Genomic DNA, 21,302 nt, shown 5'->3' with positions numbered 1-21,302 from the left:
GAAAAAAAGTGGAAATTCACCTGTTGACAAGAATAAACATTCTTCAGGTTTTAAGAACATTTTGTCTTTACAGTGAAATAATTCTGCCACAATATGGAGAAAGAGTCAACTGTCTTTAGTTTGAGAGGATTAAAACAACAAAAAACACTTTAAGAAGGTCAAATCAGGAGCCTTGCTGTTGTCCTGTTATCAATACTTCCAGCTGATTATATTTATCATTAATCATTAAAATGATTCCCTCTCAATGTTTACTGCTGTTTCTGTGGCGTTTGTTTTCCACACTGTTCCAGCAGGAGCGGGCGGGGTCGAGACTTCATGACAAACACACTGCAGACATTCACACGTCTTCTTCAGAAATGGACTCAAAGTGAAGCTGCTGGTGTTTAAACGAGGGAAACTTGGTGTCTGTAAATGTTTGCGGACATCGGGAGGCTGTGGCTGGCTGGGTGGAGTTAGCAGCGCTGCTCGGAGCGTTTTGCTACATAAACAGTCTCAAATCATCTGTCAGCGCTTCTGAGAGCGTCTGATCACATCCTGGACAGGAAGCGTTGCTCCTCACTGCTCTCTGCTTCATTTCCAGCCTGTTTGCTCTGAACTGTTCATCAAACTCCAGCGACTCACCTGAAACACTTCCGGCTCCAGGCTGCTGCTGAAGGGGGCGGAGCTACAGGACAGGAGACGAGCAGCCGCTTCTGCGCACGCGCGAGCGTGGTCGCGACCCAATTTCCAGCGAGACAGTTAATTACGGAAACTCTACTTGGACAAACTTTATCTGTCTGAAAAGGAGCAGGAAGTAACAAAATCTATTTAATGTATGTAATATTTGGAAGTGTAGTATCATGCTGGTGTATCTGTGCAAACTGGGGGGTTGGGGGGTGGGGACACTGGAAGCAGGGCTCCAGGGCAGACATGGATAAAACCTGTTTCCTTCTTTCCTCCTGCCACTAGCCCTGTCTGATCACACCTCTGAGGATTGAAATGATCACGTTAGTTTAATAAATCTACAGGAGTGAACCAGTTACTGTTTCTTAACAGGCTAATATCGCAAGCAAGTGTATTGTATTCCTCTTTTTTAACATGAGAAAACAAATCGTGAACAAATGACCAACAACTGTCCTTGAAAATTATACACAGACATAGATGATTGAAAATGCATGCAGTGTAACTACAGATATATCAACACATCCGTCTTGTTTTGACCACATTTCCACTTTCAAATTAACACATAAGAACAACAGCCGAATACCGAAGCTGATAAACAGTAGCAGATGATAGAGTCCCTGATTGATCAGCATCAATACAGACCATATGATAACAAGGTGCAGCTGCTGAAGGCAATTTCACTAATGAAGCATGTAAACCTCCACATAGTGTCACAAAGTGCTCATAATGCTTTGAAGTGTTCTCACAGCACACATACAACGAATTAGAAAATGTAATTTAAACTTTAAGAGCATGAATACTGAAAAAACACATACCTTTCTTTTTTTTTTTATTTGAACATTACACAAATTACAACTTCTCCATGAGAACAGAGAACATAAATATCATATGGTGCAGAAGATAATTAAAACACATGAAAAAAACAACAACAACAACAGAACAAAACATTATAAAATGCAAACTGTATTAACTGTGTATGGATTTGTGCATGAGTGTGTGTGTGTGTGTGTGTGTGTGTGTGTGTGTGTGAGTGTGTGTTTTCACACAATGTATCCAGTCACTGTATTAAGCTGATACTTCAGCACCATAGACAGCACTATGTTTAACGTGTGTGTGTGTGTGTGTGTGTGTGTGTGTGTGTGTGTGTGTGTGTGTGTGTGTGTGATCTGACAACAAGAGTTAATCAATCATTAAACCAATGGACCACAGAATTACTGTAAATATTCACATTGAGAACATCTGAAAACAGGACAGGATTAACTGGATTTGCCAGAATGAACAAACTGAATAACTACATATAATACAATCCACTCCTCCATGTCCTCCGTCCTGTGGAATCACTCAGACTGTCTCACAGCTGTCTTCACTGGACAGATTCCTCCACCTGTGAGAGTCGTCCTCTGTCTTTTCCCTCACGCCACACCGCCACGAACTGTATTTTAAAAAGGAAGATACATAAATAACAAACAGCCAAATAATTTTACCTATAATTATTGCAAAGAACAACAAGGAAACACAACCAGGCACTGCTTCAGAGTCGTGTTGGACTGGATTTGAGTTGGACTGACATTCAGAACAGAGCAGAGGTTCACCAGAAGACTGAGAGGACAGAGAGGCAGGGAGGGAGGAGGGTGGAGGGGAAGGGCTGGAAAATACATGGGTAGGTGGATGTCGTGGTTTTTTATTTAAAAAGTATCCTCGGCCAGTTGCGATGAAAAAAAAAAACAATCCACAAAGATTTTCCAGAGAAATCGTAAAATTTTTAATTATATCCACTCTTGGTTCTTGAAGTCTTCAATCTTGGTTTTCCTCAGAAAAATCAGACAGAGTCGGAGTCAGAATGCAAAATAGAGAGCCTTTATTTCTAAATGCTCCCGGCAGCCAGCCCGACCAAAGGGAACTGGAGCAAAGACCGAGCTCAGCCTTGCCCTTTTTATACTGTTTTCTGGAAGGACACCTGTGCCTGTCTGACACTTACTAGTGGGGACTGTACACATGCTAAACACTCCGTAGTGATATCACTCCGTAGTGAATGTACACCTCTTGGCACAGCTGCAAACCTGTTAGTTCCCTCTTTCCCTCCCTCACAAAGGTGCCGGTCCTTGTGCACATCTCACTCCTTATCAGGACCTTCAAACTCTCCATACTCTTCACTCACGAGTGTCAGATACTTGCCAAGTGGGGTCCCATTTGTGAAAGAGAGAAACAGAGAGGCAGAGACACGCGTGGCTTTATGCTTTTAGAAAAAGTGAAAAACAGACTGGCCGGTCGCCAGGTGAGTGCCCCTAAGAAAAAAGGAAAAAGGCATGCAGAAAAAAGGAAGAGTGAGACAGCCAGAAAATACTTGGTTTTTGTCACACATAATACATCTTTTCCCACACCTGTTTACACAAACACTCTGTACCTGAACAGAGACATGGATAATATGAAAACTACGAAATAACATATTAAAATAAACATGATGTGAAGAATACTATATAATTATTCAACATGGAGCAGTTCCTGTCCAGCTTTTCCCCGGCGGAGGAGGGGGTGATGCTGGATACATTTATGAACAAATAAAAACTCTTCCCTCTTCAGAGCTGCAGCTCTTCTGTGGTAAAAGACTATTTTCACACCACACCTGTCAACTTATACTTTCTCCAGTTGCAGCATTTGAACTGGAAATGAGTTGAAGCGGATGTTGTGATCAGCTGCTGCCTGAGAAAGTCCAAGCTGAGAGAGTGAAAGAGTGAAAAGAGTGTCTGGACCGTCTCCTGTCTCCACTCCTCCGCCTCTTCCACCTGCTGCTCTGGAGGAAAGAAAAGAAACTATTAGAACATTTTGATGTTCTAATAGGATGTCTTGAGGATGTTTTTGTCTTAATTGATGAAAATCTACACGTGTTTGTTGCTTTATTTCTACTTCAATTGATCAAGATGTCAAAGTGGTTGTGCAGATTACTTTTTTATTCAACAGTTTGTTTACTTTTTACATATTTTTTTCTTACATCCAAATAAAAAGAAGATTTGAAATGTGAAATAAATTTACCACTAAATACATTGATCTAAGTGAATAAATCCATCTGGGAATGTGGACTAAAATTTTTCAGTTCATAATTCCTTCAAAACAGAAGAAACAAATCTGGATCAGGGTAATAAGTGCAGTGACACAATTCTGCCACAAGATGGAGACAGAGTCAACTGTCTGTTAGTCAGAGAGGCTTAAAAGCAGGATTAAAACACTTTTTTCCCTCCCCCAAAGTTTAACTCCCCCTACAGACACACAAAACACTCGCAAGTGGTTCTGGAACAAAGATCTATGTGAAGAATGATGAGGTAGAGGTCAGAATCCTGTGAAACTGAAGGTTTTTTCATTGTTGGTTTTGATGCTCACATTATTTGACTTTGCACAAAGAAACCAGATTATTTCACAAAGCACTGCTTGAAGTTTGGAACGCTCCCAGCTGGCAGAAAACCAGAGTGAGCGTTCCTGACGGGCTGGGTGAGCCGGGTCTGGTGCTGTGCCGGAGTGCAGGTTCTACTGGAGGCTTCCCTCTCAGGGGCCAAGAAACGTCCCTCAAACCCGATTCCAAGTTCCTTCTTTGGTCTCACTCAGAGAAATAACGCCACTCCACCAGAGATTTGAAATGTTCACCAGATTTTTATTCACTCAAAGGATTACAGGTTATAATTCAAAACTGATTAAAAAAGTAAAATTCCAAAAATTAAGAAATCAAAGAACTGATGTTGCGTTGGTTCTTCCATGTCTGAAATTTCAGGCGCGTTGTTATTTTAATGAGGTCACTTTATGTTAGCCGTTTTTAGATTTTGCAGCTCATAATAATCTGTTTTTAGTCTAAATTTGGTATCTGGCTGACATCAACCTCGGAGGTGACCTCTCTCCAGATTTCAGGTTTGGTTTCCATCTTTTCTCTGCCAATTCAGAAAGGCAAAGCGAGAGCGCCACCCACTGGAAAACAGAGTCTACTTAAACGCGCCAGTCCCATGGACAGGTCTTCTGATGCTATTTCGTTACCAAGGAAACCAACCACAGCCTCAGTTCTCAACAAAAAGAGAAAGAAGAGAGAAGAAAAACAAAACATGCAGGCAGTGAGATCCACACGAGTTCTTCAGGCCAGATGGAACCACTCAGGATGAAACACAAACTGGTCCGGTTCCATACTGTTCAACACCTGCTGCAAACCACATCCTGCCTCACCTTGGTGCAGAACAAGCTAATAAGTTGGATTACAATCACAAAAATATCTCCTCAGTTAAACACAGTCAGCCTGAGCAGAGCAGATGATAATATATGATGAACTGAGCATCTATGATATGACTGAAAAACATCAATGAAAAAGTAGTAAAAAGAGTAAAAAGGAGATTAAAAAAAGGACATCCACCGTGGTCCAGTATACAGGAAAACAACGCTCTTTTTTTCACCACGGTCCACAAAACGAAAAGGAACCTTGTTCCACTGTCTGTGGGAACGTGATGAGATTCATCATTGTTGTAAGAAGCTCATAAAAACCATCTGGTCTTCACAGCAGGAAGGTTCAGAGGAACGACTTCATCCCTCCACTGCACTCCGCTCAGCGCCCGCCCGGTCTGCTGGTTTGCCCCCTGCTGGCCTGCAGAGACATGACGACACACAGGAATGAGGAGAGTCTGGCTCCACCCAGAGCTCCAGAGCATCAGCAGAGAGGTGAACAGTACCTTACAGTACAGCCACAGCGCCCCCTGCAGCAGCAGCAGAGACAGCGGCACCACCACCCATCTGACGATCACAGCTTCTTACCGGACACAGACAGAGACAACAGGCGGCTCTCTGACCAGAAGTTGTGTCCAAAAACATGGAGGTGATAAACACAGCTGTAGTTTCCCTGGTGGGCGGGCTCTGCGGCAGGAAACAGGAAGTGTGCAGAGTGATTGACAGCCGACTGGGTGGAGTTGTAGGAGGTGTTGGAGGAGGTGAAGGTGAGCTGGAAGGAGCCTCCTGGGTACTGTGGCTGGATGGAGCAGCTGATGGTGAAGGTGGAGCCCCAGATCACCTGGAGCCCCTGCTTCTGGGCCTCAGAGACCCCGAGGATGGAGGAGGAGGAGGACACGGAGATGACTGGATGGAGCAGCAGGTCTGGAACGAACACACACACACACACACACACACACACACACACACACACACACACACACACACACAGAACTGTAACTCTGACTGTGGTGAGTGAGGAACACACCACTGATGAACTTACCTGAGCAGGTGAGATTATTGCTGGAGTAACTTTCATAGAAATATGAACACTTCATGAAATCAGGTACAGACTGAAAGCAGCTGTTGCTGATCACCACTGTAAGTGTGGAGTTGACTGAATGTGTCTCATCTGCAGACACGGCAGAGCCGCAGTGAAGATGTGAACAAAAAACAGCTGCTTCCTTCAAAGACCACCAGGAGATATCTGTTGGTCTCCAAACTCCAGACCTTCTGATCTGCAGAGAACCTGCACAGCGACTGTTTTCTCCCACCAGCCTGATTTCAGGAAACCCTGAACGAAGAGAAGAGTGAGAAGATGGAGTGAGAGTGAAGAGAAGAGGAGTGGAAGCTGCAGCTCCTCTTCTACCTGAGCAGGTGAGTCCAGCAGCTTTACCAGGTGAGCAGCTGCTTCTAGCTGAGCCTGAGCTTCTACAGTCCAGCAGAGCAGACTCATGGCCTCCACACTGGAACTCTGGGCTCCACCTGGGAGTCTGCACGTCTACATAGAGTGCCCCCTGCAGGACTGAAGGAGCCCCACAGCCCAGCTCCCGACACACCACCTGTGCATCCTGCAGGTCCAGATCTGCTTCACACACTGAGGACCAGGTCTGGTCAGACGGGTTAGTCTTCACCTGCAGTCTGCCTGAACAACGACTGGATCCATCCAGCAGCCGCACCGAGTCTGAACACCAGGGTTGGAGAGGAACAGAGTACATGTGACACAGTTACGTTAATAGCATACAAAAGAAGAGTAACTGTAATCCTTTAATGTACATAAAACATTTGTAATCTCATTACAGGTATATCTAATAAAAACATGGATTACTGAGTGAGATTACATTTGAAAATCAGATTGAATATTCCAGACATGGAACCTGGGGTTGGGGCTCGTAAGCGAGCGCCTGGTGGGTCTTTGCCCACGGGGCCCGGCCGGGCTCAGCCCGAAGGGACGACGTGGGCCTGACCTCCGGTGGGCTCACCACCCACCGAGGGAACCGTAGGGGCCGGGTGCAGTGTGGATTGGGTGGCAGCCGACGGCAGGGTGCCCGGCGACCCGATCCCCGGACACAGAGACTGGCTCTAGGGATGTCATGACCGAAAGGACAAGATCCCGGATACAAGCGGCCGAAATGAGCTTCCTCCGTAGGGTGGCTGGGCGCTCCCTTAGAGATAGGGTGAGGAGCTCAGTCACCAGGGAGGAGCTCGGAGTAGAGCCGCTACTCCTCCACATCGAGAGGAACCAGCTGAGGTGGCTCGGACATCTGTTTAGGATGCCTCCTGGACGCCTCCCTAGGGAGGTGTTCCGGGCATGTCCCACTGGGAGGAGACCCCGGGGAAGACCCAGGACACGCTGGAGAGACTATGTCTCTCGGCTGGCCTGGGAACACCTTGGGATCCTCCCAGAGGAGCTGGAGGAAGTGTCTGGGGACAGGGAAGTCTGGGCATCCCTGCTGAGACTGCTGCCCCCGCGACCCGGCCCCGGATAAGCGGTAGAAAATGGATGGATGGATGGATATTCCAGACATATGAGCTGTCCAGACTTTACAGCACAAACCATGACACTACCATAGATATATGAAGAGCAGTGATGGGAGGAGCTGCATTAAAATAAACCTCATTACTATTTGAGTCACAAGTAATCCATCTTATGACTTTTCTCAGCATTACACCGTTACCATTACTGACAATGAAATTCTGTGTTTCCGTTACTATAATTCACCCTTTCAGCTGTTTTTTCCTCCTCCACAGTCCAGTGGAGTTTGTTTACAGAAAAAAGGAACCTGATTGGTCCAAAGTGCGTCACGTGACGTGACAGAGATACAGCCACAGAGAGCCCTGATCATTCAGAGGCTTTTAAACTCAATGGAAGTTCAGACCTCTACTGACAAATATCCATGTCAGTAGCTGTGGAAATGTGATCTACAGAGACAAATCAGATTTGATGGTGTCTCATATCATCACACAATAACATTTGAATCATTTTGATTAATGGAGTTCTTCCTGCTTGTAGTTTTGTCTGTCAAGTGACTGTTTACTTCATGAATCAGATGTTCAGTTTTATAATAAATAACTGAACACGCATCTTAAAGTTCCATTCAGAGGGAGCCAGATTCTTTAAAGTATTTCAGCATTTTTTCTTGCGAAAGTAAGACAAGAGTGATTTTGCCTTGTAATTAAAAACATTATAACTTAGTTACTGTCTTGAAGGAGTTACTAGTAACTATAAATAATTACTTTTTAAAAGTCTTTCGCCCAACACTAATGAAGAGTGGACTCTTGGCCCGGACTGCATTTGAACTAACTGTTCTTCCTTGTGGCCACCAGGGGGCGCAGGAAACCAAAGGAGCCCAGCAGTGAATGTATGAAGAGCAGCCGCTTCCAGCTGATCCAGCTCCTGTACAGTTCACCTGTATGGAGCACAGCTCCTCCTTCAGGGACTGCTTCCTGGACGCTTGTCCACACTGACCACAGCACCAACCGCTGCTGGGAGCAACTGAGGCTGAGCACAGAGCTCAGCAGGTAATCACATTACTGAGAGTATTTAGTGTTTGTGGAGAGTGAGAGTTGTCAGAACATTGAGTGGATGACACACTGTGCTTGTCCTTGTCTTTATTTCTGTTTACTGGTCTTAAACTAATTTAAACTACTCTGCTACATAACTTTGTCTTCACTTTTTCAGTAGTTAGAGGAAGTTACTGACTACACTTTTTGACAGGTAACTTGTAACTGTACCAGATTACATTTTTAACATAACCCTCCAAACCCTGCTGAACACATAACAGAACATCAACCAGGGGAAACAACAGAACCTCAGATGAATCAATAAAACCTCATAGGAAATAGTAGAAGCTTGAAGGAAACAGTCTAAACACAGATTGGCCGTACGGTCAAAGCCGTATCGTTTCATCCTGTTCCCACATCTGGGGCACTGCAGTCTTCTTACTCATTTAAAAAGATGCACTGGTTCTGACCAAGATGTTGAAAATTCTCAATCTGTAATCCCACAGTTTTTTTTTTTTTTTAATCAGTGTTTGAAGTCGGTACTATTTCCTTCACTGGCGTAGTGTTGCTGTTGTCATGCGTGCTGCGGTTCGAGTCATGTGGAACCTGCTGATCCAATAGGAGAGCATGAAATATTCAAGATGGCTGCCACCTGGCTACGATCTTCAGCAGCTCAGAGGATGAAAACACAAGGAAAACTTTTAAGAAGTCATCAAAAATGTGCGATATGCTCCTGATATCTGAGAAAAAAGAACAAATTCAGAATTTTTCAGCAACGTGATGGGAAACATTCAAGAACTGCGCCAAACAATGGCTTTGTCTGATTCTGTCTTTATCCTCTGGAGAGACGAGAACCTGGATTTTCTCTATTTTCACTTTATTCATCTGAAGAATTTTTTTTGCGTGTTTATGCCTGAAGAAGAGCGACTCCGTTTAAAGCGTTGCTCATAAAAACACACATTTAAGGATGATTTAATTTTTCACATTTAGTGCTTTCTTTTGTTTACTTTCTTTTACCAGCCTCATTTAGTTTTTGTTTCTGCCAATTTGGTGTCGGTGATGTGGGAGGAAAGTGAGGGTGGCCTGTGGTTCACCATGGCCAGTGCTAGGAGGGTCCGGTGGGGGGTGGGGGGAGAGCTTCACCCTGGGAAGGACCGGCTGGGGGCGGGATGATCACGACAGAGTCCGTCTTTGAAGTACTTTGCAAATATGTGTGCCGCCTGTACGGCCAGTCCTCTGCTGAAAATATGAAAGATGCAGGATACAGAGCATTCTATATGGCAGCACCAGCTTCGGCAGAACGAGCACTGCCTCCACCACGATGCTCGACTCCAGCACTGCAAAAGGGAAAACTACCAGGCAGCAGTACTGAGACGCTGTCTGAAAGGTGCTCTGTGTGGCAGAGGACGGCACAGTGAAGACAGGGAGCTAATGCCGGGCGGACACTGTGCGATTTTAGAAATCTGACCGTCGGAGAAATGCTCCCACTGCAGGACTGCGTTTGTCACTCGTACTCTATTTGACCCTACGACATGTGCACTCATACTGTTCGACTGCTGTCAGTCAAGATTATTGACAACCACGGCGTGTGACGGCACGACGTGCTCGAGTGTGAACAACGAAAAACAAAAGGTTCCTAGTTCCTATGACAACCACAGCGTGCATGACAACAAGATGGCGAGCAGGCAGCAAGTTGTTGCAGTTGTGTGCGCCGTCTTCTGTGCTGAAACTAAAAAAAAAAAAGAAAAGGATTTGGGTACGTGTATGGCTGAGGAGACATGGTCCTTATGGGATGTCCATCCTTCATCAGGAGCTTGAGGTAACATTAATGTAAACTGTATATTGTTATGATAGTTTCATGTTAGCATTAGAATTAGCAATTAGCATTAGCATGGAGCCGCACTGAGCCAGCCAATGTTGCTTTAAACACTATACTGCCCCGGCAAAAAGCTCCACCGGTGTCTTCTGCGCAGGTGCGAACGTAGAATCGTGATGTAACATCACTGTACGAGCTAAGCGAAAAATTCTGACGATCGGGAGGTCGCAGCATTATCGTTAGAACGTAGCAGCAATTAATCCTTCCTCATGGCTGTTCTCACACCGCACGGCTTACGACCTCCCGACCGGACATCCCGACGCTATGATGTTTCCACAATGACGCAGCGTGGTGTGCGACGGCAAAATCGTGGCGAAATCCCCTCGAAATCGCAGTGTCCGCCCGGCATAACAGAGACCTGGATGACTAAAAATCCTGCACCTCAAAGTGTGAATGTATGAACGTAAATATGTGAGAGATGTGCTGCTAAAGTGGATGTTGATAAAAAAAAAAAAGCAGGTGAATTTAGCACCATAGAAGTGTCGCTTTTTTCAGTTCATATCTATTTAGATATATGGCTTCTGACAAAAACAACTGCAGCATGTATTGCGGAAAATGTTTAACCTAAAGTCTGTAAGGGTATGTTCTGAACAAAAATGCATCTTAAAAGGAGAGCCCAGACATGGGAACGAAAATCATTTTCTAGCCACTTTTTCATGGTTGACCTCATGGCCGAAGAGGAAAGAGTAGAAACTCGAGAAAAAACGATAGAACCTCAGATAAAACAGTAGAAACTCTGCTCAACTCCAGCAGTTGAGGTATTTTCATCCTCAGATCTTTGTGAATTTGAGGTTTTTTTCACATGATTTTGTTGGAGACCAATCAGCTGATCTCTGGTTTGAGTAACAAACTGAAGCAGCAGAGAAGCAGCAGGAAATTAATCTGCTGTTAAACCAGGAAGGAAAGATTCATTTTTTAAAGTCAACTGTACCTGCCAAACAGTACCTGAGCAGGTGAGTTTCAGGGTGTCAGGGAACCTCCTTGATTCCACACAGTTCCTTCGATCAGATCCCGATTGAAAACATCGAGAGTCGATTCTCCACATGTATTGAACTGACACTTCAGTTGGTTGTACAGAAACAACAGAGCCACAGTTCAGATGTTCACAGACGAGAACTGCTGTCGTCATGGTGAAGGTATCGCTCATCACAGGTCTCTGTTCACCAAGATATTTCAGCTCCAGTCTTCCTGCACAGCGACTGGCTCCTCCCACCAACCTGAACTCATCACCCCCTGAACCCAGAGCAGAGAGAAGAGTGAGAGGATGGAGTGATTCTGAAGAGAAGAGGAGTGGAAGCTGCAGCTCCTCTTCTACCTGAGCAGGTGAGTCCAGCAGCTTTACCAGGTGAGCAGCTGCTTCTAGCTGAGCCTGAGCTTCTACAGTCCAGCAGAGCAGACTCATGGCCTCCACACTGGAACTCTGGGCTCCACCTGGGAGTCTGCACGTCTCCATAGAGCGCCCCCTGCAGGACTGAAGGAGCCCCACAGCCCAGCTCCCGACACACCACCTGAGCATCCTGCAGGTCCAGATCTGCTTCACACACTGAGGACCAGGTCTGGTCAGACGGGTTAGTCTTCACCTGCAGTCTGCCTGAACAACGACTGGATCCATTCAGCAGCCGCACCCAGTCTGAAGACAGAACAGGAGTTTACTGCAGCTACAGCTCACACACACACTGCAGCTACAGCCTCAAACACACACACTGCAGCTACAGCCTCACTCACACTGCAGCTACAGCCTCACACACACACTGCAGCTACGGCTGTAGCTGCAGTGTGTGTAGCTATACTAGGTTGCCTCTGGGTGAAATTAGTTGCATGACATGATGTCTCAATTACAATAGTTGCAGTTCAGCAAAACTAAATAACACATACAGTCGTCTTCTGTGGCTTAGCAACATGTTTGCAAAAGGCTAATAAATGGCCTATAATGTCATTCACATCTCTCATAAAAATATGCATACCTTTATCTTTTGCCTGTTTCTCCCCTTCTTCTTTTCTTCTTTTTCTAAACTGGGCTCCTGATAGCTTCTCTGGTCTTTTACTTGGATCCATGATCAAAACATTACCTTTTGCCAGCACCTTCCGGTCACGGTTCACCCGTAAATCAACTGGAGTACGGAGTGACGCGACGTAAACAAATTTACATAGATATTTTTTTTCCATTTTTTTTCCCACATAACCCAGTCAGTTATGTGTGGGTCTGTACCCCCTCCCCGCACCATTGCGCACCACCGCCCCCCTTACCAACCTCTGTAATCACTCGTTGACCCCCCCCCCCCTTCGGACAGCCCGGACAGACACACAAGCTGTATGGTTTGACAAATCATGGTGCCTCAGCGCTCACACCACTAACTTGACATGGAAATGAGAGCAAGTCTGAAAAACTGGTGGTTTTTTTGTTTGTTTGTTTTTGTGTCTCGTGCGCACGGCGCCAGTGCGCCTTCTCATAGATTGCACCCTGGGCGGTCGCCCACATTGCGCATAGCTAAAACCGGCCCTGCTTTATTTGATTCTACATTTGATAAATGAATCTGTTTTTTCAACTTGACTCCACAGAAACATGAAAGCCTGTGTGTCTGAGCTGCTGGTTTATGTGAACAGATGGAAAATAAAAACCTTGAATCTTTACTGACTGATCCATCCTGATGTCATGTTAGAATCTTTCTGTCTGAACTCACCATGTGGACAACATGCAGTTAATGAAACCTCACTGGTCTTACCTGAGCACCTGAGATTAATGGAAGAGTAAGAATCAGAGGACCAGAAGCAGTTCTTCAAATATGACAGAGACTGGGAACATCGAGGGTGGACACTCCACACAGATCTTCTGGATGACTCAGATGTTGTATTGATGGAAACAGCAGAGCCACAGTCCAGACGTTCACAGACTGCAGTTAATAACTTCAGGTTCCAGCCATAGTTGCCCACTGGTCTCCATTCTCCGAGGAGTTTCAGCTCCAGTCCACCTGAACAGCCAGAGCTTCCTCCCACCAACCTGAACTCACCATCAGCCTCTGAGCAAAGAGCACAAAGTCAGCAAGAACAAAGATTCTCTTTCTGTCTTCATCTCTGAGGACTTTCTTTACCAGCTGGACGGTTTCTGTCTTCCAGATGGACTCCTGAGGGGAGACAGAGACAGAGTTCAGGATGTTGTTGTCGTCCATCTCCTGAGCATGAGCAGAAGCCCAGTCGACCCGGCCGGACTGTGCATGTGCAGCAGCAGAGTTTCCCCAGTCGACCAGGAGACGCCCCGAGCATTTCCACAAAGTCTCCTTTCCTGTCCTCTACCAGGAGACAGAGCCCAGTGTTTTCAACAACTTCCACCCTGGAAGCCATTTCCAAAAACTGGTGTTTTCAGAGACTCCAAGCATTGTTGTCATGGAAACAGAAACCCCAATACACAACTAAACTAGTGTTTTATTCATGAATGCCAAACTTTTCCAAAACAAAAACTCCAGAACGATTTGTTTCCTCCTGAAACGTTGTTGTGTAAACGGGACCAGAGAAACTAAATCTGGGAATACGTCTGAAATCCATGACGTGGTTCAGCTCTCAGGCAGGTTTTGGAGTCGCAGGTTAGTTTTGTGCTGGTTTGGGGTTTTTCTCAGGACTGGGATGGTATCGACATGACGATCAGCTGTCTGTCTCTGCAAACTGGTAAATCCCCAAAAGAGATGAAAACAGCTGAAGTCATTCCACTGGACAGAACTGGAGATGTGATGCCCACCAGTGTATGTCCACTTTTGTGAATGTATTTTTGTGTTTGAGTTTGCCCTCTTTGATGTGTCTGTATTATTTTGTGAAGAAGTACTATAAAAGGTATATTGGTGAAATGGACATGTAGTCACAGCACTCCAACCAGTAGGAGGCACTGTGAGCCTGTGGTATCTGTCACCTCACCCTCCGGTTCACTCTCATAACTGCATGATCCGGCAAAGGAGAAGCCACAGCTCCCATGTCATCGTCTCTACTTTATCATTTCAGCAACATATAACTGCCCACGGGAGCCGCAGGCCGGTACCCATAACAGAAACACCAGATCAATAATTACAGGCCCGTTTCTTTACTCCCACACTTTTCCAGAAACTCAGAAAAAGTTTTCACTGGATGAATCTACTGACAAACACAAGCTGCTGTGTGAAAGTCACCATGGATCCAGATCACAGAGATCCACATCACTGCATTAACAGAGCTCATGGAGAGAAAGAAGAAAGAATGAAGCAGTTCCAGAGTTCACTCATCTGAAAAAAGCATTGGATTCAATAAATAATGAGATATTCATCAATATACTGGAGTTCTGCTGTCAGGGGCGTGGCCTCACACTGGAGGAACAGTTACTGAAGCATCAGACAACAGTTTGTCAAAACAGGAGATTTTCAGTCTTCATGCTTGGACATTGCTTGTAGTGTCCACCAGGGGTCAGTATCGGGACCAAAACTCTTTATTCCAGAAATGACAGTTGTTCTCAATCACTCTGGATCATTCCTCACATCACTTTTTTACTCCTGCACAACAGTGGATGCATTCCTCAAAACAATTAGAATGAAAAGTGACGAGTCATCATCAACTGTCCCCAGCATTTATCAGCCACTCGGTGGAGCTGGAGGTGGAGCTTCCACATACACCCACGTCCAATCTGCATGTTTTTCACCAGCGACAAAGAGTCTTGTTATCTCAGACTCACATGGGAAACTTTTTCTGAATTCAAATGAAGCAGTTTTCATCCTGGTGTCCAGTCAAACATCAGCTCTCTTATTGGTGGATTTACACACCTGAGGATTGACTTTCTATGTCTTTACGGCACTTTTACACCTGCTTTTCGGCTTCCATCACTTTCTGGAGGCTTTACATCTATTTGTTGTCATTTGCATCAGTTTGTTGGACTTTTATGTTTGTTGGAGTTTTAACTCTGGATGTTTGTCCAGGTTGAGAAACTTTTGTAACCATGTTGAGCAAGAAGTGATTTCCTGAGTAACGGACTTATACAATCAGATCTGGTAGGAGGATGCTGTCACACATCAGGAGGTGGTCGTGTTTCCATGACAGAATTACAGATCTCCTCTCAGATTAAAGCAGTCTGATTTATCTCTGTGTATCTTCTTTTACTGTTTTTGGAACTTTATTGCCATATGCATAGGGCAAAACATGACAAAACAATAACACTGTCCCAAGACTGGGCATCATTACAAATAAAAAATCAGAAACAAAAGAGAGAGAGAGAAGAAAAAAATACAGGCAAAGGGTAATCCTATTTTAGAAACTCAATCATTGGTCTCCACCTTTTATCAAAAACAGGTGTTTTTAATTGCAGTTGTGCTGTCAGCTGCTCCATTAAAAAAGAAAAACTTGTCTAATTTTTTGTGTCCATTCTGCAACTGTTGGTGGCTCAGGTTTCAACCAGCAAATTGTTATAATTTTTCTTGCAGTCATTAACATTAGATGCAGAAGATATTCTTGGTTATAAGAAAGACTGTCAGGAAAGATGTCCAGTAGAAATATTAAAGGATCCCTGGTTGGCATGGGCCGGTATGAGATTCTGACGGTATGATAACCTTAGGCAAAAATATCACGGTATCACGGTTTCACGGTATTATGATTGCAGCTATAAAATGTGTACTTTGAATGTCTGTATTTTTAAAAAAAAAAGGAAAAAACGTTTCAATTGAACAGTCTTATTTTTTCTGTTTTTTCTGTCCAAAAAAAAAAAAAAAAGACATACAAAATAAAACATTACACGTGCGTCTCTCTCCCTCACGTCATGTTAGAGAGTAAACTAGCTGTTGTTATCCATCTTAGCAATAAAGATAAATCCTTAGCAAGCTAGTTACCATATCTGCCTCAGTTAAAATATTAAAAGTTACTAAAAGAGAGATGAAGAAAAGATAAGATATGATAGTTACCATATCTGCCTCGGTAACAAGCTCATTTCACTAATGCCAGACGCTAATACGATCGTTCATTTCAAGACAGCATTAACTTTTCCTTAAATTTAGCATACAGCGATGGGTGGTGCTCCGTAGATGCACTATATTCGATGTATTGCCTCCTCGGGCTGCCACTGTCCGCAAGCACGTTTTGCACGTCGGGCGACCTTCTTCCTCCAAGCCGTGGCCGTTCACGGTAGCCGAAGTATTCCCAAACAGCCGACTTTTAGTCCACTTGGACGGCGGAAAAAGTTCCGGGGGCTCGCCTCCTTCAGCCATCACACAGCCTGCAGAGCTGCCTGCTGGTCACTCACAACAAGTGGGGGGGGGGGCTAGGCTGCTACTGCAGACAGCGTGAGGGACCTCTACTTTCTCCCTGATTAGACGTTACATTAGAAAAAAACGCTCATACCGCAGGAACGGTATGACGGAAAATTTTAGTGGTTTTGAAAACCTTGACTTTTTCATACCGTGGTATACCTTAAAACCGGTAACCGGCCCATGCCTAATCACAGGGAAGGTTTACTTTCTGATGCTTTTCCAATGTGCCTTTGATGTTTTTCCAATAATCTCGAACAGCAGAACAGTCCCAAAAAATATGAGCTTGGTCACCCACAAGTCCACAATTTCTCCAACATATATTACTTTTACTAATTTTTGACAAAAAAGTTTTTAACGGAGTTCCAGTCGAACTATTTTCAAGCCTGACTCCCCACACCATGATGACATCCTGAACAGACATTTCTCCAAACATCATTCTCCAAAACCACATTTAACTCCAGTTCCCACTGCTGTTTTATATGTAGTGTATTATCTGACATATCACTCTGCAGTTTTTGATACATCACTGCTATTTGTTTTTTCATTACCCCATTACTTTCAATAAGATTAATAAAATATGTTTCAATATTCGTTGGTTCTCTTCTACTGTATTCCCAGTCCAGATGATTTGTTAAATAGCTCCTTATTTGTAAATATCTATAGAAATCCTTTGATGGTATATCAAATTTTGCTCTTAATTGGGTAAAATGTTTTAATGACATTCCCTTCAAACATCTGATTTACTGTTATAAGTCATCTCTCAGCCCAGCTACTAAAGCCGCTGTCCAATAAAGATGGAAGGAATTCAATATTTCCATGTATTGACGTAGCTCGAGGTCGGGAAACCCTGCCCTTCAGTTGTTTTTGGATTCTATTCCAAATCTTTAGTGTATGCTTGACCCATACATTTTCAATTTTTATTTTTTCTGTGATTGCTGGTTAAGGAATGGGAAACATGAGAGAGAGATCCCTGGCAACGAATATTTTTCTATAGAAACCCACTGTTTCTGGATCACAAATGATCCATGCCACCATCGCCTTCAACTGGGCTGCCCAGTAGTACAATTTCATATTAGGTAGCCTCAGGCCCCCATTTTCTTTGTCCGACATCAAAATTTTGAAGCGCACTCTTGGTCTTTTCTTTTGCCAAATAAATGTTAACATTAATTTGTCTAATATTTTGAAAGGGGATTCTGGAATAGGGACGGGTAAGTTTTGAAATAGGAATAATAATCTAGGCCGAACATTCATTCTTATGCATTCAATTCTCCCTAAAAGAGAGAGTGGAAGTAAGTCCCATCTATTTAAATCATTTTTAATTTGTTTTAATAATTTATCATAATTTGCTGAAAACAACCCTGTGATATTTGGGGTAAGAATTACTCCAAGATATCTAAACCCATGTTTAGAGTGTCTAAATGTCACCATGTTATCCAATTGCGACGGCCAACTACCAGAAATCATTAGGGCTTCAGATTTATTCGTGTTTATTTTATAACCCGACACCTCACCATACTCTTTAAAGCGATACTTCAACATTTTGGCAAATTGGCCCGTTTAGCGCAATTCATTAGTCATTTCGAACAGCATACTTACTTTTTTTGTGAGGGCGAGCTGTTGTTTATTCAGAGGTGAGTCGGGGAAGGTTTTCGGGACGGACACAATGGAAGTGGATGGTATTTTGGTTCCCCCTCGTCAAACTCATCAAATACACAATCCAACAACCCCAAAACACTTTGGTGGGCAAATTATAATCCGCACATTCACTACACTGTGAAATATTAATACAAAATTACGAGATTGAGTTGTTTATGCGAAGATTGCTAAGACGGAACTACTTGTCTGGGCGTAGTGATTTCAAAAGAAAAAGTAGTTCCCAGTATTTGCTTCAGTGTCGTAACGCTACAATATTATTTGTTGGTGTTCCACAGCGTAGTGAATGTGCGGATTATAATTTGCCCACCAAAGTGTTTTGGGGTTGTTGGATTGTGTATTTGATGAGTTTGACGAGGGGGAACCAAAATACCATCCACTTCCATTGTGTACGTCCCAAAAACCTTCCCCGACTCACCTCTGAATAAACAACAGCTCGCCCTCACAAAAAAAGTAAGTATACTGTTCGAAATGACTAAATAATTGCGCTAAATGGGCCAATTTGCCAGAATGTTGAAGTATCGCTTTAAAGGAGCTATCCGTGATTCTGCACAATTTTGAGCCCTTACTTCAGTTTGAAATGTTGGCTCCGCCCCCGAGCTCTCTGACTGGCCAATTTGTGCTGCACATTATTTTCATCTCTTATTCCTTGTATCAGTGGGTTACATCTTATGAGTTCAGCTTGTGGCTCAATACTCAAAGCAAACAAGGATGGAGACAGAACCTCGCCCTGTCTTGTGCCGCGTCCCAGTGGAAAAAAATCTGAGCAATAAACATTCACTCTCACCCGTGATTTTGGATTTTTTATAAAAAATTTGAACCCTCTTAATAAACATCTCATTGAAGCCCATATGACTCAGTGTCTGTTGCAGGAGAGCCCCGTCTACCCGATCAAATGCTTTCTCGGCGTCTAAGTCGAGAAGCATCGACGGGGTGTTCCTTTTATGAGCGATTATTTGGAGGTTTAAGGCTCTTCAAACATTATCAGATCCGTGTCTATGTGCAATAAAGCCAGTTTGATCAGGTTTCGCTATTTTTCTTAGATATTTTTGTATTCTATTAGGTATAATAGCAGTGAGAATTTTCAGATCGACACAGAGAAGACTGATGGGATGATAAGATGTGCAGAAGACAGTCGGACGGCCAGGGGCGGCCGACCTTACCTGACCTTCTGGGGGGGCAGGGGGTGCCGTAGGGGGGGCGGGGTGCCCCCCTAATATAATGGTAGGGGAAACACTGATATTGCTCATTAGTCTTGCCTTAACTTACTGTGTAGAGGTTTGGGGTAATAATTACAAAGGTTCACTATATACTCTAATTATACTCCAAAAATGTGCAGTAAAAATCATACATAAGGTAGGATATTATGACCACACTAACATTTAGGGGTGTCCTCAGATAGTCGACGATTCGACTATTCCTTTGAAGGGGCCTGATTCGACTGCCAATCACGCAGTCGAAGCATCGAAAAAATGCGATTATTAAACGAGGACCATTCCATTCCAGCTGTATGGGGGTGCTGAATGACTGATTTTGCATAGAATTGCTCGGTTTTTTTCCCCAAATAAACATGATATAAATCCTATTTGATATACATGTTCACCTATCAAATATACTGTGGAAAAATTTACTTAACTTGTAGTTTTATTCAATATTCTATCTATTTAGTGTCTGTGAATCAACCACCATGGTGAGTGGCACAATCCCATTTTGCACAGAGCTCCGTCACAGAGCAGCATCTCAATGGTGATTTGGCTTAACTTTAAAAGGCTCACAATGTTGGAAAAAAACAGAACTTCAGACCAAGTCAAAGATGATCCAAAAAAAGTCAAATGCAAGTTGTGTCCTTTCATATCACTTCACAACAACATGGCTTTCCACATTAAACGGGTAAGTAGCCAGATAATTGGGCTAATAAAAGACGGTTCTGTTACTCAATTCTCATTTTTAATGCTGACTTTTATTTCGTTTAATTGTAATATTTTAGGTTATTATTATATTATTATTTTTATTTATCTAAAAGGCTTATTCTGTTGAATTTAGTGTTTGTTTTTGCATGGATGTTGCGCTGCGAAACGGACCGACACAGTGCAATTAAGCCTTTCATTTAATTTGAGCAGATAATGTGAGAAACTGTTTAGCCAAAAAATGTGAGCTTATCTGCAGAGATTTTAGATACAAATAAATAACATGCTTTAGCCCGTTTGTTAGAAGAGGGTTTGGTTCTGGTCATTTGAACTATACTTCATTTGTTCGATGTTTAGAGTGACCGACACTTTGTTCCAGTCTGTGTTTCAGTGTGTAGGAAAAAAATAAGTGTTGTTTTACCTGCCTGCGCTGTTTTTTTTTTTTTTTTTTTTTTTTTTAATTATTTGTATTTTTTATTATTATTAGTGCAATCAGGGCCGGCTGTGGGTATAGGCGCCCCGACGCTCCGTGTGCTGTGTGAGCACCGCTCTGCACTGTGCTGCGCTGCTCCGACTCCCCGTGCAGGCACGCTCTGCAGCGCCCCCCCTCCGCCAAACAAGATGATAGATTCGACTATCAGTCAACTATTGGCAGAATCGGACGAATCAGATTCAACTATCGAAATTCTTAGTCGGGGACACCTCTACTAACACTTTATTTCTGCAGGCAAAACTGTTAAAACTCTGATTTGGTTGAATTTTATTCAGCCCAGGTTCTATCGAGTGAAAATACACTGCTGGTGAATCTCCAAAAGCTTTTTATGCAGAGAGAAGGGGGCTATAATTTGAGTGGGTGTGTTAACTTTAAGATTAAAGCCGTGCGAACCACTCGAAAGAGCTTCTGTGTGTCTGTATGTGGAGTTATACTTTGGAATCAACCGGCACCAGAACTCAAACAATGTCCAAATATTCATCTGTTCAAATCCAGATTTAAAAATATGGTATTGTCAGGATACAGAGGTTTTGTGTTGGGCTGATTCATAAATGTTGTTCTCAATCATCAAATATGTAAGACAACAATGGAAAGTATGTATTATTATCATTATTATCAAGATGCCATAGCCTATAACACAGTGTTATGTGGTACCACCAAAATATATGTATTATATAAGACTATTTTACTTGATTATTGGTAAATGATAATCAACTGATATTCAGTTA

General features: G+C 43.5%; 3 long non-coding RNA genes across 3 annotated transcripts; all 3 read right to left on the bottom strand.

The window, feature by feature from the left end:
* Window positions 1–5,047: 5,047 nt before the first annotated feature.
* LOC115384097 (uncharacterized) lies at window positions 5,048–5,726 on the bottom strand. Its single transcript, XR_003930798.1, has 2 exons — window positions 5,361–5,726; window positions 5,048–5,275 (listed from the first exon to the last, which is right to left on the bottom strand). It is a non-coding gene; the product is annotated as an uncharacterized LOC115384097 (long non-coding RNA).
* On the bottom strand, window positions 5,725–6,316 carry LOC115384098 (uncharacterized). Its single transcript, XR_003930799.1, has 3 exons — window positions 6,263–6,316; window positions 5,897–6,187; window positions 5,725–5,778 (listed from the first exon to the last, which is right to left on the bottom strand). It is a non-coding gene; the product is annotated as an uncharacterized LOC115384098 (long non-coding RNA).
* A 202-nt stretch (window positions 6,317–6,518) lies between these two features.
* On the bottom strand, window positions 6,519–11,635 carry LOC115384210 (uncharacterized). The gene is made up of 3 exons (XR_003930859.1): window positions 11,589–11,635; window positions 11,219–11,506; window positions 6,519–6,577 (listed from the first exon to the last, which is right to left on the bottom strand). It is a non-coding gene; the product is annotated as an uncharacterized LOC115384210 (long non-coding RNA).
* Window positions 11,636–21,302: the final 9,667 nt, after the last annotated feature.

The sequence above is a fragment of the Salarias fasciatus genome, assembly GCF_902148845.1.
Source record: "Salarias fasciatus chromosome 23 unlocalized genomic scaffold, fSalaFa1.1 super_scaffold_20, whole genome shotgun sequence".
Lineage (NCBI taxonomy): Eukaryota > Metazoa > Chordata > Actinopteri > Blenniiformes > Blenniidae > Salarias > Salarias fasciatus.
Note: the sequence above shows the minus strand (reverse complement) of the source record. Positions and strands in the feature narration are given on the sequence as shown.